Source organism: Ranitomeya variabilis, chromosome 1, assembly GCF_051348905.1.
Source record: "Ranitomeya variabilis isolate aRanVar5 chromosome 1, aRanVar5.hap1, whole genome shotgun sequence".
Taxonomy (NCBI): Eukaryota; Metazoa; Chordata; class Amphibia; order Anura; family Dendrobatidae; genus Ranitomeya; species Ranitomeya variabilis.
The window spans coordinates 63,396,403-63,417,742 of NC_135232.1; the positions used below are offsets into that span (position 1 = coordinate 63,396,403).

The window sequence follows — 21,340 nt, forward strand, 5'->3', positions numbered from 1 at the left end:
GGTGTTATTTCCCACTAAAGTAGGGTCTGTCTTACTTTTAGACTCAGCTCCCCAAGATCTTCTCCATGTAAAGCCACTGTCTTATACTTAGCTGGGTATACCTATGTATATAAAGGAGGACAACCGGAGTATATATAGCAAAGTAACAAACTTTATTAGAAACACAATTAAAAACATACACATTTAAAAGACACCAAATGAAAAAACCAGGAATCCATGTTATATCACAAGTAAGCAGCCAACTATTGGCATATAATAGTGTACAAAAGAAGATGTACAGTGACTCCATGTCATCCTACTCTGTGGACCCAGTTACCATGAACCACCCCATAACCGCCAAGATATATATAAGCCAATGCTACTATGATGTTAAGAGAGGTGCCGGTCAGAGAACCTGATCCACCATGAGGACTAACATGGAGAGTGCCCGGAGGAGCAATATGAGTACCAAGCCATCCGGCGTCAAAAGGTCCCCCTCCAATAGCACAAGCACAATCTTACCCACATGGAGATCCCTGGATAAGCGTCACCCCCGACGCACGTTTCGCTGCTATCCTAGCTGCTAGCTAGCTGGGTATACCATAGTCACAATCATGCCTATTGCAGATCTTGAAGGCCAGTGTCTAACTTATCTTTGCTATTCTTTCCATTTTGGAGTCTTGCACTACCTACAATGTTCCTCACAGGACATTATATGTTTTTTTTCTTTTAGAGTTCCTCTAAGGTTTTATAACATGTATTCTTTAGAGATTAGAAAATATTTCCACATTTTTCACTGTCCTTCCAAATCAACTCTTTTGCAAGCCTTCGAAAGTGTTTAATCGTTTCTACCGCCAGTTCTCCGATTGTCTCTACTCTTTATCCTCTTGAGCTCTGTTCTATCTTGCATATTGGGATTTCATCAAGGTTTCTAACAAGTTTTATTTGTGTGCCCTTAAAAAATGCCAGAATTTCAGTAAAGCCCCAACAGATTGTAGTCTCTGAACATCACTTTCAATCTATTGATAACAGAAACCATCTCGAGGGTCAAGGTTCCATAAAAAATGAAAGCCATGATGCTTGTTTGAGCAATGTGTTTTAAGGAATTGACATGAGAGCCACTTTGGCTACAAAGAGCACTCGAAAATGGGGCAGAATGCAGTATTACCTGGTGGCTATTCCGATAAATGTGTCCATGGTTTATTTACTTTATGGTGGTCTTCTTCAAGAGTTTGATGAGAATATAAAATATATTTACTTTAGTGAAGTTATCACAGAACCTGGGCTGTGTTTCTAGGAATAAAGAAATTAATGTTTTTGCATCGGACTAGCGCCTTGTTCAAGGTAAAAACCATTGAGTATATAAAATTTATGGTGCAACTAGAAATCTACCACAGAGAATCTGGTCTGGATAATGGGATGGTCTTCTCAAAAAGCTGATGATTTGGAGAGGTTTTACTCTACATAGACAGCTGGTGATTTGGAGAGGTTTTACTCTACATAGACAGCGTGAATCTGCTAGCTTTTTGACATTGCCTGTACACTTTGGCTCATAAATGGGGCTTCTGGTTGAAGAAACCTTCTCTATAATATGAGTATGGCCTATACGACATATAACCATGGGTTTTATTGATGGGACAGTCCATTTAAGATGTTTCAACCACTTGAAAAGTAACTTTGAAGCAGAAGTTATCCTTCAGCTTTGGTCAAGGTCCCAATACTAGGTGTTATTTCCCATCAAAGTAGTGTCTGTCTAACTTTTAGGCTCATCTCCTCAGGATATTCTCCATATAATACCAGTGACTTATACTTAGATTACCATAGTCTTGATATAGGAAGGATATTTTTTTATAATAACTTATGGAGCAAATATTTTGTTTGTGAAAAACTCACACTGGGGAATTTATGAAATATTCCAGGGTAAGACCAGGAGTCCTGTTGTATGGAAACATCCTTTTTGTAAGTGTTACCGCACCCAGGGTTCATTAAAGGTTTGCTTTGAGCTGTGGATGTCATGGGCACTTGCAATAAATGCATTGACAGGCGCGGTGACAGCGTGTTAACATATCTAGAAGTTGCACAATATCTTTCCGCTTCATCTGTTTTGTTGCTATGATTTTTAGCCGGCGCGGGTCAACAAGGGACCGAGTCGTCCAATACCTCCAGGCTGCGGGATGGACATTGTATGTGTCTTAAGGTTGTGAAAAATTGTAGTGTGGAAGCTTAGTGCTTAGCAAAACAGTCAGCTGAGCCATTTGCACCTCGGTAAATGGGCTTGTTTAGTGTAGAGCTGTCAAGCAGAATTTACATTCGCAGAGTGGGAAATCGTATTTGTGAGGCGATGTGTTAAAAGTGATTCTGTTTGCTGTGCTGACTCTAAATAACATGAAGCTTTCAGAAGAGCCGACAGCCTGACCCCAAATTTTCGATTTACATAAGTACCTCATAGTAGCAGTTTGGTTCCTCTGTAAACCCATATGCAGCACTCTTCTTCACTGCATTGCTAGGCATTAGACTGTCAGCGCCGCACTACAAAATGCTGAAGATGCCAATTTCCAGTTGTGCAACTCAGTTTCTTCATCCTGCGATGGGCATAGAGCTGTAAATAAGCCTGGTAAAAGGAAAATCAATTATTTCTTAGAATTAATGAAAACATTGCTATGATGATCACCGTGAACGGTCCAAGATGACCACACGGAGACGAGGCACTCATACCATTTAAGAATTTCGTCAAGGACTTTGTCACACTACATTATCGTGAAATGCTGGCAAAACACTCAACAGGCTGAAATGCACTTGGCAACCACAGGGTGGCCAAATCAGTTGAAAACCACAGGGTGGCCAAACACAGACACATACAGTATATCAAAAACATCTCGTGACAGAGTATTGCAAAATCATGTTTTGTTTTCTTTTTGTTTGCTTGTTTTTTTAAAGCTGTTTGTGTCTTTGAAAAATACTCTTCTAGAAAGATATGAAAACATACTTGTGAATCTTTATATCGCTTTGCGCTGCACGCCGTGAGGATTCTCCGGTGCCGGCAACAGGAGCAAGCGGTCATGTGACCACAGGTATGCGGTATACATACTTCCGGCTACAAACTGACTAAATGTGTCCGGTCTCACTCAATTCACTTGTATTGAGCGAGGCCATGCCCATTTAGTCAGTACATGACAACATGTATGCAAATTACATACTTGTGGTCACGCTTCTGTCACTCTCAGTGCCAGTGTTAGGGAGTGGCAGGTCCCCTCAGTTGCGCCCTCTTCTCCTTTCTGTGCACTTTATGTACCGTGATGTACTGTATGTGTTTTTGTATTAATTGCACTATTTCTGTAACCCTGTAGTATGAGCTATACATGGTATTGTGATGTTCCCCTTTAATGCCTGTATATAGTTAGAGACAGAATTAGCTCATTAAGAAGCTGGGCTTGCAGCCTACAGGAAGAGGAACTGCTGCTTCCCAGTCAGTAAGCCCGGGTGTGTTGGACAGAGCACATATGTACTACAGAAGGGGCATTGCTAGACCCCCGTACGGGAGAGATCTGCTGCTCCGGATCAAAGGATTACAACACAGGCCTCCAGGACTTGGGAAGGGCCTTCGCTGAAGGGGTCTCAGGTGCCCAGATGCTAATTATTGGAAGAATGCAAATCTCGGCCACTGTGGACGTTGTGGGTACAGCAGCAGCACTTGTCAGGGAAAGAGCAGGAAGCCAGTGTTGAAATTGTCTTTTTGGTCCATCCTTCATCATTTGTGCAATAAAAGTTCCTTTTCCCTGTTGGAGTACAGCTGCCTTCCCGACCCTTATATGCCTGGACTGCTGTGACCAGAGGAAGAGAAGGTAACCTGTGGGGAAAAGCTGTGTTGGTCCAGTCTATTTATGTGCAAGGGACCGGGGGGTGCTCACTGACCGTTTGCTCAGTGGACTCTGTCCATGTACTGTGCCTTTAAACAACTCGTTAAAACTACCCCCCAGTCATCCTTGTTACCCCAGCACCAGAAAATCTTCACAATATGCACAACGTGAGGATTCATAAGTCTACATTCACATAAAGTGACTGCAAACTTGTAGCCTAAGGCAGGACAACCCTTTTAAGCTGTCACATAGAGCATAGGCACCGCCCGATGGTAATGCACTTTTTCTTTTCTCATGACACTCATCTCATGATATGGATCGCCCCCCAAGGGCAGCGGGGTACTCGGTACCGGGTCCTGCGGTTCACCGGGGGATGTCACGGTGGCTGACCCGGTCCGTGGCCCTGGGACATCCATGTAAAAGGGAAAGGTCTTTAAAGGGATAAAGTTTGTGTTCGTGACGCCACCTGTGGTATTCGGTCAGGGTGACCGACACTGCTTTGAGGGGTCCGATGGGGTGATGTTATGGCAGCTAGATGGTATACCTTCCCACAGGTGAAGTGTATCCCCAGGGCTTTCCAGTGTGTAGATGGTGGATGGTGAGAGGCGCAGCGAAGAACGAGGACACAAGGTTGCAGTCTCTTTACCTTTTACTGAAGGCTTCAGCATCCACAGTCCAGAGCACAGACCACAGGGCAGGCAGAGTCCGGCTGGTTTGGAGGCAAATCTAGAGTCCCCTTATCCAGGAAGAAATCAGTAGCCTTCCTCTAGTGCCGTGTGTTGTAGTACCTTACTGCCAAGCTTCTCATAAGGTCCTCACAACTGTTGAAGATGTTACAGATGTTATGTCTCTCTCTCTCTGTCCCCCAGAATGGATAGGACAAACCCGTATGACCGGTGGCTTGAGGCTTTTTACAGGGACTCTATCATGCCCTGGCCTCTCATGGGTTGCCACCTTGCCTCCTGGGTGTAGGGGCGGACAGGTAACGTGAAATTAGCTGTCCTGCTGGTCTCTGGAGCAAGGCATAAAGGACTGTTGCTCCCTTGGTGTTCCGGCTACTGGGATCTTGTGCCTTAGAAGGAGGCAGCTTGTGCAGGGCAGAACTACTCTGATATCCACTCCTTTGCTATGACTTCTTCACCCTCTACAATACAGTTCTCTTTCAATGTCTCTTTCTGGAAGCTGCCGCACTCAGGGCAGGCGCATCTCCGTGTCCTTCTGTCCCGGCCTCTGACAGGATCCCACCCCTGTCAGGGACCAACTACCTGAGCAAAGCTCAGCCAGCAACTGACTAACTTCCTCCCCAGGCAACCAGTTTTACCTAAGTGTGAAGAGTGCCCTAATAAATAGGAGCAAAGCTCCCCCTGGTGGCCTGGAGTGCGAAATGTGTTGAATGTTTGTGATACCTGGATTTGGTTGTCCTTCTTTGCCTCCAAACATAACACCACTCCCCCCTAGAGGAGAACGATATTACTGCAACGACCAGGACCCTGGGGCGCTGCAGGTTGACCATCTGACTGCTCATTTCAAGAACTAAGCCAGCACCTTCACACACATCTATGGTGACGTGCCAACACAGGAAACTCTCACCTGAGTGAGGATTCTCCAACACGCTTGGCGTGTGACCGAAAATATATAATTTGCATAAATTCGGTCATATGCCAACTAGATAGATGCGGCCTCACTTAATACGAGTGAATTGAGCAAAGGCGAATAAGTCTAGTCGGCATGTGGCCAGAAGTGTTATGATCCTGGTGGTTAGAACACATGAACTGACCTGATAAGTAAACCCAAAAATAAGGACAAGCTCTGGGAATGTGGGAACTTTACTGACCGCAATCCTGATCCTATCAACACACACTATAGGCAGCCGTGGAGCGTTCCTAACTCGGCCTAGACGCCTCGTTCACAGCCTGAGGAACTAGCTACCCCTAGAGAGAAACAAAGCCTCACTTGCCTCAGAGAAATTTTCCCCAAAGTGTAAGCAGCCCCCCACAAATAGTAACGGTGAGTTAAGGGGAAAACACAAACATAGAAATGAAAATAGGTTTTAGCAAATGAGGCCCGTTAATGACTAAATAGTCAGAAGATAGCAAGGAATCTGTGCGGTCAGTATAAAATACTACAAAAGTTATCCACGCAGAGAATACAAAAAGACCCCCACACCGACTCACGATGTGAGGGGCGCAACTCCGCACCCCAGAGCTTCCAGCTAGCAATTAAATAGCATATAAGCAAGCTGGACTGAACTCATAACATTCTGAGAAACATTTTCAAATAGCAATGAGCAAAAATGGACTAGCATGAACTTAGCTTCTCCACGAGGAGACAGGTCACAAGGGAAGTCCCAGAGAGATCTGAACCAGTACTGAATACAACGACAGCAGGCAACAAGTAAAGGTCCAGATGGAGTTAAATAGGCAGCAAGCCTAGCAGGAAACGAGGCAGCTGGAGTCCAGCTACAGACCAGCCGTAACACTAAAAGCCACCAGAGGGAGCCCATGAACAGAACTCACAAAGTACCACTCATGACCACAGGAGGGAGCCCGAGAACGGAATTCACAACAGTACCCCCCCTTGAGGAGGGGTCACCGAACCCTCACCAGAGCCCCCAGGCCGATCAGGACGAGCCAAATGAAATGCACGAACCAAATCGGCAGCATGGACATCAGAGGCAACAACCCAGGAATTATCCTCCTGACCATAGCCCTTCCATTTAACCAAGTACTGAAGCTTCCGTCTCGAAATACGAGAATCCAAGATCTTCTCCACCACATACTCCAATTCTCCCTCGACCAACACCGGAGCAGGAGGATCAACAGAAGGAACCACAGGCACCACATACCTCCGCAACAATGACCTATGGAACACATTATGAATGGTAAAAGATGCTGGGAGGTCCAAACAAAATGAAACAGGATTGCGGATTTCTGAAATCTTATAAGGACCGATGAAACGAGGTTTGAACTTGGGAGAGGAAACCTTCATAGGAACATAACGAGATGACAACCATACCAAATCCCCCACACGAAGTCGGGGACCCACACAGCGACGGCGATTAGCAAAGCGCTGAGCCTTCTCCTGTGACAACGTCAAATTGTCCACTACATGGTTCCAAATCTGCTGCAACCTATCCACCACAGAATCCACCCCAGGACAGTCAGAAGGTTCAACCTGACCTGAGGAAAAACGAGGATGAAAACCAGAATTACAAAAAAAAGGCGAAACCAAAGTAGCGGAACTAGCTCGATTATTGAGGGCGAACTCAGCCAATGGCAAAAAAGTCACCCAATCATCCTGATCAGCAGAAACAAAACATCTCAGATAAGTTTCCAAGGTCTGATTAGTACGTTCGGTTTGGCCATTCGTCTGAGGATGGAAGGCCGAAGAAAAATACAAATCAATGCCCATCTTAGCACAAAAGGACCGCCAAAATCTGGACACAAACTGGGACCCTCTGTCAGACACAATGTTCTCCGGAATACCATGCAAACGAACCACATTCTGAAAAAGCAGCGGAACCAAATCAGAGGAGGAGGGCAACTTAGGCAAGGGCACCAAATGGACCATTTTAGAAAAACGATCACAAACCACCCAGATGACAGACATCCTCTGAGAGACTGGAAGATCCGAAATAAAATCCATGGAAATATGCGTCCAAGGCCTCTTCGGGAAAGGCAAAGGCAAAAGCAATCCACTGGCATGAGAACAGCAAGGCTTGGCCCGAGCACAAATCCCACAGGACTGCACAAAGGAACGCACATCCCGCGACAAAGAAGGCCACCAAAAGGACCTAGCCACCAAATCTCTGGTACCAAAGATCCCAGGATGACCCGCTAACACCGAAGAATGAACCTCGGAAATCACTCTACTGGTCCATCTATCCGGGACAAACAGTCTCTCCGGTGGACAACGGTCAGGTCTATCAGCCTGAAATTCCTGCAGCACCCGCCGCAAATCAGGGCAGATGGCAGGCAAGATCACCCCCTCTCTGTGGATACCAGCCCGTTCAGAAACTCCCGGAGAGTCAGGCACAAAACTCCTAGAAAGGGCATCAGCCTTCACATTCTTTGAGCCCGGAAGGTATGAAACCACGAAATCAAAATGGGAGAAAAACAGCGACCATCGAGCTTGTCTAGGATTTAACCGCTTGGCAGACTCGAGATAAATCAAATTCTTGTGATCCGTCAAGACCACCACGCGATGCTTGGCTCCCTCAAGCCAATGTCGCCACTCCTCGAAAGCCCACTTCATTGCCAACAACTCCCGATTACCAACATCATAATTCCGCTCGGCAGGCGAAAACTTTCTAGAAAAGAAAGCACATGGTCTCATCACCGAGCCATCAGAGCTTCTCTGTGACAAGACAGCCCCTGCTCCAATCTCAGAAGCATCAACCTCGACCTGAAAGGGAAGAGAGACATCAGGCTGACGCAAGACAGGAGCCGAAGAAAACCGACGTTTCAGCTCCTGAAAGGCCTCAACGGCCGCAGAAGACCAATTAGTCACATCAGCACCCTTTCTAGTCAAATCCGTCAAAGGCTTAACCACACTAGAAAAATTAGTGATGAAGCGACGGTAAAAATTAGCAAAGCCCAAGAACTTCTGAAGGCTCTTCACCGATGTAGGCTGAGTCCAGTCATAGATGGCCTGGACTTTAACTGGATCAATCTCGATAGTAGAAGGGGAAAAAATAAAGCCCAAAAAGGAAACCTTCTGGACTCCAAAGAGACATTTAGAGCCCTTCACAAACAAGGCATTGGCACGCAGGACCTGAAACACCATCCTGACCTGCTTCACATGAGACTCCCAATCATCAGAAAAGACCAAAATATCATCCAGGTACACAATCATGAATCTATCCAGATACTCTCGGAAGATGTCGTGCATGAAGGACTAAAACACGGAAGGGGCATTAGAAAGCCCAAAAGGCATCACCAAGTACTCAAAATGACCTTCGGGCATATTAAATGCTGTCTTCCATTCATCGCCCTGCTTTATACGCACAAGATTATAAGCTCCTCGAAGATCTATCTTGGTGAACCAACTAGCCCCCCTAATCCGAGCAAACAGATCGGACAGCAGAGGCAAAGGGTACTGAAATTTGACCGTGATTTCATTTAGAAGGCGATAATCTATACAGGGTCTCAGGGAACCATCCTTCTTGGCCACAAAAAAGAACCCTGCACCCAAAGGTGACGAGGACGGACGAATATGCCCTTTCTCCAAAGACTCCTTTATATAGCTCCGCATAGCGGTATGTTCTGGTTCAGATAAATTAAAAAGTCGACCCTTAGGGAACTTACTACCAGGAATCAAATTTATGGCACAATCACAATCCCTATGAGGAGGTAGGGCACTGGATTTGGGCTCATCAAATATATCCTGGTAATCCGACAAAAATTCAGGGACTTCAGAAGGAGTAGAAGAAGCAATTGACACCAAAGGAACATCGCCATGTACCCCTTGACAACCCCAACTTGACACAGACATTGCTTTCCAATCCAGGACTGGATTATGAACCTGCAGCCATGGCAGACCCAACACGACAACATCATGCAAATTATGTAACACCAGAAAGCGAATAACCTCCTGATGTGCAGGAGTCATGCACATAGTCACTTGAGTCCAGTACTGAGGCTTATTCTTGGCCAATGGCGTAGCATCAATTCCCTTTAGTGGAATAGGGAATTGCAAAGGCTCCAAGATAAAACCACAGCGCCTGGCAAATGACAAATCCATCAAATTCAGGGCAGCGCCTGAATCCACAAAAGCCATAACAGAGTAGGATGACAGAGAGCAAATCAAAGTAACAGACAAAATGAATTTAGGCTGTACAGTACCAATGGTCAGACTTAGCGAACCTCTTTGTGCGCTTAGAACAATCAGAGATAACATGAGTGGAGTCACCACAGTAAAAGCACAACCCATTCTGACATCTGTGATTTTGCCGTTCAATTCTGGTCAGAATCCTGTCACATTGCATAGACTCAGGCTTCTGTTCAGAAAACACCACCAGATGGTGCACAGGTTTGCGCTCCCGCAAACGCCGATCAATCTGAATGGCCAAAGACATTGACTCATTCAGACCCGCAGGCGTGGGGAACCCCACCATAACATCCTTAAGGGCTTCAGAAAGACCCTTTCTGAAAATCACTGCCAGGGCACACTCATTCCATTGAGTGAGCACAGACCACTTCCTAAACTTCTGACAGTAAACCTCTGCTTCATCCTGACCCTGAGAGAGAGCCAGCAAAATCTTTTCTGCCTGGTCTACTAGATTAGGTTCCTCATAAAGCAATCCAAGCGCCAGAAAAAACGCATCCACATTTAGCAATGCAGGATCTCCTGGCGCCAGGGAGAATGCCCAATCTTGAGGGTCACCACGTAACAAAGAAATAATAATTTTAACTTGCTGAGCAGGGTCACCAGAGGAATGAGGTCTCAGAGAAAGAAACAATTTGCAATTATTTTTGAAATTCAAAAACCTAGATCTATCTAAAGAGAACAGCTCAGGAATTGGTATTTTAGGTTCTGACATAGGACTGCGAACTACATAATCCTGAATGCTTTGTATCCTTGTAGCGAGCTGATCCACACAAGAGGACAGACCTTGAATGTCCATATCTGCAGCTGAGTCCTGAACCACCCAGAGATTAAGGGGAGGAGAGAGGCTAAACACACTGCAGAGGAAAAAAAAACCTCAGAGCTTCTCTTATCCCTCTTTTGCGATGCATTAACACTTTACGGGCCTGCTGTACTGTTATGATCCTGGTGGTTAGAACACATGAACTGACCTGATAAGTAAACCCAAAAATAAGGACAAGCTCTGGGAATGTGGGAACTTTACTGACCGCAATCCTGATCCTATCAACACACACTATAGGCAGCCGTGGAGCGTTCCTAACTCGGCCTAGATGCCTCTTTCACAGCCTGAGAAACTAGCTACCCCTAGAGAGAAACAAAGCTTCACTTGCCTCAGAGAAATTTTCCCCAAAGTGTAAGCAGCCCCCCACAAATAATAACGGTGAGTTAAGGGGAAAAAACATAGAAATGAAAATAGGTTTTAGCAAATGAGGCCCGTTAATAACTAAATAGTCAGAAGATAGCAAGGAATCTGTGCGGTCAGTATAAAATACTACAAAAGTTATCCACGCAGAGAATACAAAAAGACCCCCACACCGACTCACGATGTGAGGGGCGCAACTCCGCACCCCAGAGCTTCCAGCTAGCAATCAAATAGCATATAAGCAAGCTGGACTGAACTCATAACATACTGAGAAACATTTTCAAATAGCAATGAGCAAAAATGGACTAGCATGAACTTAGCTTCTCCACGAGGAGACAGGTCACAAGGGAAGTCCCAGAGAGATCTGAACCAGTACTGAATACAACGACAGCAGGCAACAAGTAAAGGTCCAGATGGAGTTAAATAGGCAGCAAGCCTAGCAGGAAACGAGGCAGCTGGAGTCCAGCTACAGACCAACCGTAACACTAAAAGCCACCAGAGGGAGCCCATGAACAGAACTCACAAAGTACCACTCATGACCACAGGAGGGAGCCTGAGAACGGAATTCACAACACAGAAGTATGTAAATTGCATACTTGGGGTCCCGGCAGTGCGCGTGATGTGAGGATTCACAAGTCTGTGATCACTGACTGTAGACTAGTAGCCCAAGGCTGGACCACCCCTTTATGGGTGTTATACATCCTTAGGAGAAGTTATAACTATCTGATCATGGGGGTCTCACTATCAGCAACCTTTCTAATAAGCTGTTTGAAGATGGACAGTGTCTTTGATGCTTACATCAGCTTCAGGTTGATTAGTAATTGCTTCTGCCATATTTTCCTTAGTGGCCATTGTGAGACAGAAGCTACAGGCTGACTCCGACATTCCTCTGACAGTTACAGTTCTCCTTAGAACTTTATCAGCACCAACTGCCATCTCAGGAGACCTTGCAGTAGAATGTCTGTGTGTTCCGCTAGCTCCTCCCCCTCCATAGAACTTCATGAGCACCAACTGTCTTCTCAGGAGACCTTGCAGTGGAATGTCTGTGTTCTGCTAGCTCCTCCTCCTCCATAGAACTTCATGAGCACCAACTGCCATCTCAGGAGGCCTTGCAGTAGAATGTCTGTGTGTTCACTAGCTCCTCCCCCTCCATAGAACTTCATGAGCACCAACTGCCATCTCAGGAGACCTTGTAGTAAAATGTCTGTCTGCCTCTAGCTCCTCCCCCTCCATAGAACTTCATGAGCACCAACTGTCATCTCAGGAGAACGTGCAGTAGAATGTCTGTCGGCCTCTAGATCCTCCCCCTCCATAGAACTTCATGAGCACCAACTGTCATCTCAGGAGAACTTGCAATAGAATGTCTGTGTTCCGCTAGCTCCTCCCCTCCATAGAACTTCATGAGCACCAGCTGCCATCTCCTTTCTCAGTGGGAAAATATGTCTTCACTTAACATAGATTTTATCTGTGAATTGAGAATTTGGAAAATTTGTCCAGAAGGAGAAAGTAGCAGATTTCTCTGAGGAGATATATTACATATTTTCTTATTTTCATGTGTACTATTGATTTACGGGGAAAAACAAATAAATTAAAATAATGAGAAGATAAGAATACATTATTTTCTTATTGGAGACAATGGATAAAGGACCCTCGGAGCAGTCCCTGTTATCGCACGCCGGTGTCGCTGACTCCCTGTGCAGCATTCTCTTACAATGAAATATGGCCACGGATTTTCTGTTACTATAATATCTGCCCTTGACGATGATTTGCTGCTGAACGCGAACAGCTGGTAACATCAAGCAATGCGGGGAGGCAGGCGGGAGTCTCGCAGATTGATAGCGAAAACCTAATTCTTCAATCTAACACCTTGTTCTGTCAGGAGTAAAGTGTCAAGGATTTAGCAGTCAATGCTCTGTCAAAATGTGCACTGAAGTCACATCATTACTGCTCATAATTTCATCCCACGACATCTCCCTGCTTCCTGAAGGCCTCTTATAGGATTCGGGATATGGCACCAAATCTTATTGGGAATTTTTAGACATTTCGTAACGTCAGTTTGCACCTAGAACCTATACAGACAAAATATTCTTGTTACTATTTATTTATTAGCATCAATTTATTATTATTATTTTGTCTCAATACAAATTAAGTGAAAAAAAAAGTTATTAAAAGGGTTTTCCATATTATGTTGGTTGCCTGTCCTTAGGATAGGCATCAATCTCCCATCTCACAACTCCATAATTACTGATGCTGCCACCTATCCGGCCTCAAAAGCCCACTTTAGGGCAGAATTGACATAAATTCCGCCCCCTTCATCCAAATTTTTTAAAATTCTATAAAAAACAATTGAGACTGTTGGCAGGTAAGTGACTCTAGGTGTACTAAACAATCAGCCACAGCAATGACAGTATCCCCTTTGTTGTTTACCAGGCACAGCTCCATACACAGTATTTGGTACTGACTGTGCCTGGTACTGCGTTTGTGTGGAACTAAGCTACAGAACCAGGCACAGTCACTACCAAATGGACAATGCTGTGCCTGGTTAAGGGAAAACAAGACAAAGTGATAGCGGAAGGACTGAAAACTGAATGAATTGATTGATATGATGTCTGGTCAGTTGGACAGGGGCCCTGTAGATAGGGGCTCCACATTTAGACCCAACTTTTCTTCATTTAAAAGGGGTTGTCTCATGATCATAATACAAAATTGGACCTCTGTCAAGACCCTCCTGCTGAAGCATCCCCAGATCAACACCTGGTTGTCTAATGGTTAGACGGAGACCTGGAGAGGCGTACAAGCCACAATGTCTTGCACCCACTGTAAAATTTGGTGGAGGATCGGTGATAATCTGGGGATGCTTCAGCAAGGCTGGAATTGGGCAGGTTAATCTTGGCGAAGGACGTATGAATCAAGCCGCATACAAGGTTATTCTGGAAAAACAGTTGATTCCTTCTGCTCAGGCAATGTCCCCAATTCTGAGGACTGTTTTTTCCAGCAGGACAATGCGCCACGCCACATAGCTAGGTCAATCAATGTGTGGATGAAGGACCACCACATCAAATCCCTGTTATGGGCAGCCCAATCTCCAGACCTGAACCCCATTGAGAACCTCTGGAATATAATTAAGAGGATGATGGATAGTCACAAGCCATCAAACAAAGAAGAACTGCTTACATTTTTGCACCAGAAGCAGTGTGAAAGACTGGCGGAAAGCATGCCAAGACGCATGAAAGCTGTGATTAAAAATCATGGTTATTCCACAAAATATTGATTTCTGAACTCTTCCTGAGTTAAAATATTAGTATTGTTGTTTCTAAATGATTATGAACTTCCTTTTTTTTTTGCATTATTTGAGTTCTGCAAGCAATGCATTTTTTTGTTGTTTTGACTATTTCTTATTTTCAGAAAATAAATACAAAATGTATTGCTTGGAAATTCTGGGACATGTTTTCAGTAGTTTATAGAATACAAGAACAATTTACATTTTACTCAAAAATATACCTATAAAGAGAGAAATCAGACAAACTGAACATTTTGCAGTGGTCTCTTAATATTTGCCAGAGCTGTATGTATGTGGGCTTACTTCCCCTGACCAGTAGTGATGAGTGAACGTGTTCAGATAAGGTGTTATCTGAGCATGCTCGGGTGCTAACCGAGTGTCTTCGGCATCCTCGAAAAATATGTTCGAGTCCCCGCACCTGCATGTTCGACAGCCACAACACATGCAGGGATTGCCTGTTTGTTAGGAGGCCCTGCAGGTGTTGGGGCTGTCAAATAGCGAACAGACATGCAGTCATGGGGAATCGAATATATTTTTCGAGCACACCAAAGACACCTGAGCATGCTTAGATAACACCTTATCCCTGCACTCTCGCTCATCACTACTAAACAATAAAAAATATGGACACCCTTGACATGTGAAAAATAATTTTTACATATGTTACTAGCTATTTTTAGTTAATATTATTGCACTAAAATTTAGTCCACAATCTGTATTCCTTAATTCGTTTTCAGACCCCTGAAATACATTTTTCACCCTGATCCAAGTTTCAGCTTTTTCTCTTGTGGGAGTGCCTCTTCCAGTAATACAGGCTGGATGTGAGGTCTGTAAGTATCCAGGGTATTGCTGTCTTCATTAGCTTATATATCAGCCCAGCTTCTATCCTGCACATTTTGTCTTCAAATACTCTCCTTCTTATCAGAAGCTTTTTTTCTCTGCCCTCCCTTGACTGTAGATACTTTCCCCCTTCACTCTTCATGTTTGTGTACAAGCCCCTCCTTCATCCCGCAACAAAGTCTAACATTGAGAGGAGGGGGCAGCAAAAGCATGATGGGTAACATTTGTGCAGTGCACTCAGGTAGATGAAGGACTGATGGATGACATTTCTTATTAAAAATATTTAACTTTGCATTTAGGAAGCAAATGAACAGTTAAAACAAATCTGTGCATAGGTGTACATAGGCTTTACAAATAGTAATAATTGGTAAATATAATTAAGAAACATCAGAGATATAATATCCAATACAAAGTTTGGACATATGGGAGGGATGGGGTCTGTGGAGCTGGCCATTGCATTGCTCTGGCATTGAATAGGTTAAAACACCAGCAATTTATTGCCTTCCACTCCAGAAACCTCTGGGGACAGAGCAGCTAAATCTTTGCTCAGCTACAGTACCTGCTAAACTTTCAAAGCAGCTTATGGGAAAGGGAAGCATCCCAGCAGTGTTGATCTGCCAGGTGAAAACAGATGGGCTTTGAAACAGACACTGGTGTCATTTGCAGCTATCTTTACTTACCTTGCTCTCATGGATTATCTGGCTTCATTTAAAACCCTCTGCGAAAAGGTCTGACAGTGCCAGAAATGCTGCAAGCTCCACACTCTGCCTCCGCTGCTCTCAGTCTGTCTCTGGGTTTAAAGGCGCAGATCTGGTGGTGATCGTGATCCACAGGAAACCTAGGATCCGGAGGCCATTAAGGGTAGTTATTAGGGATTGGTCGTTATTAGCAGCAAATATTGACACAAGGTAATAACACTGACAACTGGGCTACAGGATAATGGCACTAACAACTGGGGTACAGGCAGAGTCGGACTGGCCCACCGGGGAACTGGAGGATTCTCCGGTGGGCCCAGGCACATACACCTGCTGGCATACAGGGCCGGCAGCTGCCTAGGGCCCTAGCTGCTCCAGGGGCTCCCAGCCAGTGGCGTGTCACTAATAGCGGCACACCCAGCTTGTATGGGGCCCGTGAGTCAGGGGGCTCTGCCCAGTGCCAGTGGAGCAGCAGCTGGAGAAAGGAGCCTGTCCCCGCTGCTAAAGAGAAATTAAAATTCACTCTTCCCCACACCCATGGAGTGAATATTCATTTCACTTTAATAGCAGGCAGTAATAGTCGCAGGCTGAGGCTAACACTACCCACAGGGGCCGACATACCACATGTAAAGCCGGAGCGGCTGCATCGGGGCCTCAGAGGTTGGCCCCTGCACTGCCGCTAACACTAAGGACAATCGGCTGGCGGGGAGACATGCCTGCAGCTTGGGAGCGGAGCAGAGCTACAGGGATCTGACACCGTCCTGCTTCCTGCCCAGCACTTCCTTGCATGCGTGCATGCATGCGTGGTGTGGTGTGTGTGAGAGTGGTGCTGTGTGTGTGTATTAGAGAGGGCAATGATGTGGGTGATGGAGAGAGCAGTGATGGGGGTGATGGGGGAGAAGGCAATGTTGGTAGTGGTGGAAAAAACAATGGGGTGGTGGGGGAGGAGGCAATGATGGACGTGGTGGAAAGGGCAATGAAGTGGTGGTGGGGGAGATGGCAATGATGGTTGTGGTGGAAAGGACAGTGATGGTGGTGGGGGGAGGCAATGATGCAGGTGTTGGAATGGGCAATGATGGGGTGGTGGGGGAGAAGGCAATGATAGAGGAGATGGAGAGGGCAATGATGGAAGTAGTGGGGGAGAAAGCAATGATAGAGGTGATGGAAAAGGCATTGATGGTTGTGGTGGAAAGGACAATAATGGTGGTGGTGGGGAGGAGGTGGCAATGATGCAGGTGGTGGAATGGGCAGTGATGGGGGTGGTGGGGGAGAAAGCAATGATGGAGGTGGTGGAAAGGGCAATGATAGGGGTGGTTGGTGAGAAGGCTATGATGGAGGCGGTGATGAGGACAATGATGGGGGTGGAGGGGGAGAGCAATGATGGAGGTGGAGAGGGCTGCATTATACTATATAAGGGGGCTGCATTATACCCTATGAGGGGACAGCTTTATACCCTATGAGGAGGGCTGCATTATACCCTATGAGGGGGGCTTCATTATACCCTATGAGGGGGGCTGCATTATATTCTGTGTGGGGGCTGCATTATTCTCTCAGGGGGCTAGATTATATTCTGTGGGGGCTACATTATACTATATGAGGGGGGGGGCTGCATTATATCCTATGAGGGGGCTACATTATATTCTATGGGGGTGCATTATACCTTATGAGGGGGTTGCATTATATTTTGTGGGGAGCTGCATTATACCATATAAAGGGGGCTGCAATATATTCTGAGGGGGGCTGCCTTATATTCTATGAAGGGGGGCTACATTATATTCTTTGAGGGGGTTGTATTATATTCCATGAGGGAGGCTACAGGGTAATGACACTGACACTTGGGGTACAGGATAATGGCACTGACACTTGGGGTACAGGATAATGACATTGACATTGGGGGTACAGGAGAATGACACTGACACTTGGGGTGCAAGATAATGGCACTGACACTTGGGGTACAGGATAATGACACTGACACTTGGGGTGCAGGATAATGGCACTGACACTTGGGGTACAGGATAATGACACTGACAGTTGGGGTACCAGATAATGATACTGACACTTGGGGTACAGGATAATGACACTGACACTTGGGGGGTACAAGATAATGGCACTGACACTTGGGGTACAGGATAATTACACTGACATTTGGGGTACAGGATAATGACACTGACACTTGGGGTAAAGGATAATGACACTGACACTTGGGCTACAGGATAATGACACTGACACTTGGGGTACAGGATAATGGCACTGACACTTGGGGTACAGAACAATGGCACTGACACTTGGGGTACAGGATAATGACACTGACACTTGGGGTACAAGATAATGACACTGACACTTGGGGTACAGGATAATGACACTGATACTTGGGGTACCAGATAATGGCATTGACACTTGGGGTACAAGATAATGACACTGACACTTGGGGTACAGGATAATGACACTGATACTTGGGGTACAAGATAATGACACTGACACTTGGGGTTCAGGATAATGACACTGACACTTGGGGTACAGGATAATGACACTGACACTTGGGGTACAGGACAATGACACTGACACTTGGGGTACAGGATAATGACACTGACACTTGGGGTACAGGATAATGGCACTGACCCTTGGGGTAAAGGATAATGGCACTGACACTTGGGGTACAGGACAATGGCACTGACACTTGGGGTACAAGATAATGACACTGACACTTGGGGTACAGGATAATGACACTGATACTTGGGGTACAAGATAATGGCACTGACACTTGGGGTACAGGATAATGACACTGACACTTGGGGTACAAGATAATGACACTGACACTTGGGGTACAGGACAATGACACTGACACTTGTGGAACAGGACAATGACATTGACACTTGGGGTACAGGATAATAGCACTGACACTTGGGGTACAGGATAATGGCACTGACACTTGGGGTACAGGACAATGACACTGACACTTGGGGTACAGGATAATGATGCTGACACTTGGGGTACAGGATAATGGCACTGACACTTGGGGTACAGGACAATGACATTGAGACTTGGGGTACAGGATAATGATACTGACACTTGGGGTACAGGATAATGACACTGACACTTGGGGTACAGGATAATGACACTGACACATGGGGTACAGGATAATAACACTGATACTTGGGGTACAGGATAATGGCACTGACACTTGGGGTACAGGATAATAACACTTATACTTGGGGTACAGGATAATAACACTGATACTTGGGGTACAGGATAATGGCACTGACACTTGGGGTACAGGATAATGGCACTGACACTTGGGGTACAGGATAATGGCACTGACAGTTGGGGTACAGGAGAATGACGCTGACACTGGGGGTACAGGATAATGGCACTGACACTTGGGGTACAGGACAATGACACTGATACTTCGGGTACAGGACAATGACACTGACACTTGGGGTACAGGATAATGAAGCTGACACTTGGGGTACAGGATAATGGCACTGACACTTGGGGTACAGGATAATGGCACTGACACTTGGGGTACAGAATAATGACACTGACACTTGGGGTACAGGATAATGACACTGACACTTGGGGTACAGGACAATGACACTGATACTTCGGGTACAGGACAATGACACTGACACTTGGGGTACAGGATAATGAAGCTGACACTTGGGGTACAGGATAATGGCACTGACACTTGGGGTACAGGATAATGACACTGACACTTGGGGTACAGGATAATGACACTGACACTTGGGGTACAGGATAATGGCACTGACACTTGGGGTACAGGATAATGACACTGACACTTGGGGTACAGGATAATGACACTGACACTTGGGGTACAGGATAATGGCACTGACACTTTGGGTACAGGATAATGGCACTGACACTTGGGGTACAGGATAATGACACTGACACTTGGGGTACAGGATAATGACACTGACACTTGGGGTACAGGATAATGACACTGACACTTGGGGTACAGGATAATGGCACTGACACTTGGGGTACAGGATAATGACACTGACACTTGGGGTACAGGATAATGACACTGACACTTGGGGTACAGGATAATGACACTGACACTTGGGGTACAGGATAATGACACTAACACTTGGGGTACAGGATAATGGCACTGACACTTGGGGTGCAGGATAATGGCACTGATACTTGGGGTACAGGATAATGACACTGACACTTGGGGTACAGGATAATGGCACTGACACTTGGGGTACAGGATAATGGCACTGACACTTGGGGTACAGGATAATGACACTGACACTTGGGGTACAGGATAATGACACTGACACTTGGGGTACAAGATAATGGCACTGACACTTGGGGTACAGGATAATAGCACTGACACTTGGGGTACAGGACAATGACACTGACACTTGGGGTACAGGATAATGATGCTGACACTTGGGGTACAGGATAATGGCACTGACACTTGGGGTACAGGACAATGACATTGACACTTGGGGTACAGGATAATGATACTGACACTTGGGGTACAGGATAATGATACTGACACTTGGGGTACAGGATAATGACACTAACACTTGGGGTACAGGATAATGGCACTGACACTTGGGGTACAGGATAATGGCACTGACACTTGGGGTACAGGATAATGGCACTGACACTTGGGGTACAGGATAATGGCACTGACACTTGGGGTACAGGATAATGGCACTGACACTTGGGGTACAGGATAATGGCACTGACACTTGGGGTACAGGATAATGACACTGACACTTGGGGTACAGGATAATGGCACTGACACTTGGGGTACAGGATAATGACACTGACACTTGGGGTACAGGATAATGGCACTGACACTTGGGGTACAGGATAATGACACTGACACTTGGGGTACAGGATAATGGCACTGACACTTGGGGTACAGGATAATGACACTGACACTTGGGGTACAGGACAGTGATACCATAATACATAGCGAACACCAACACCTGCAGAATTCTTCCTATTGTGCTGGGACTTGCAGTTCCCCAGAGGCAGGTGAGCAGACGTAGATATATCATCCGCCATTCCTGTTACAACCCTTGGAAATGACCTTATATACAAGTAATGATAATACATCTTAATAAGAGTGTGTGGAACTCCTCGGAGAACACTTACAGCATAAGAAACCCACGGAGAGGGGAAATATAGATAAATGCAGCCTATTCTTATAAAACAATCATCCAGCCACAGAAGAGTTAAAGGAAATGGAATTTCACCAATAAATAAATGATGGTGGCGCTTGTACTGTAGAGACCGCTCCAGACCCTGGTGTAATATTCGGAGCCGACTCTCTCCACATTATACATTTATTTATGAGCAGGTGTAGGTTAAAGTCAATTACACTTATTATATTCTTTATTCCACACATGGTTTCGGAAAGCTACAGGGAAATTACACAAATAAAACCTGAGCTGGGGATTTAAAGCAACAGACACCACAAAATCATTCGGTAAACGATAAAATCATTTGTGAATTTACAATGACAACAATTCTTGGAAAGGTTATAATCCGTCACTTACAAAAATCTCATTAATAGGATCGGGAAGAAAATAATGTTCAGGTTTTTAAAGGGGAAATGATTGAGATTTAAAGGTGTAGCTGCAATGCCTCATGCAACCTGTGGACAGGTGTGGCGCTATTTAGTTGTTGTTTTCCAGTCCTTGTA

The 21,340-nt window shown here is 45.5% G+C and overlaps 1 protein-coding gene across 29 annotated transcripts in view; it reads left to right on the forward strand.

The window, feature by feature from the left end:
• Positions 1–21,340, forward strand: part of CELF4 (CUGBP Elav-like family member 4) — a 1,364,246-nt gene that overhangs the window by 969,078 nt on the left and 373,828 nt on the right. The gene's annotated exons all lie outside the window — the stretch shown is intronic.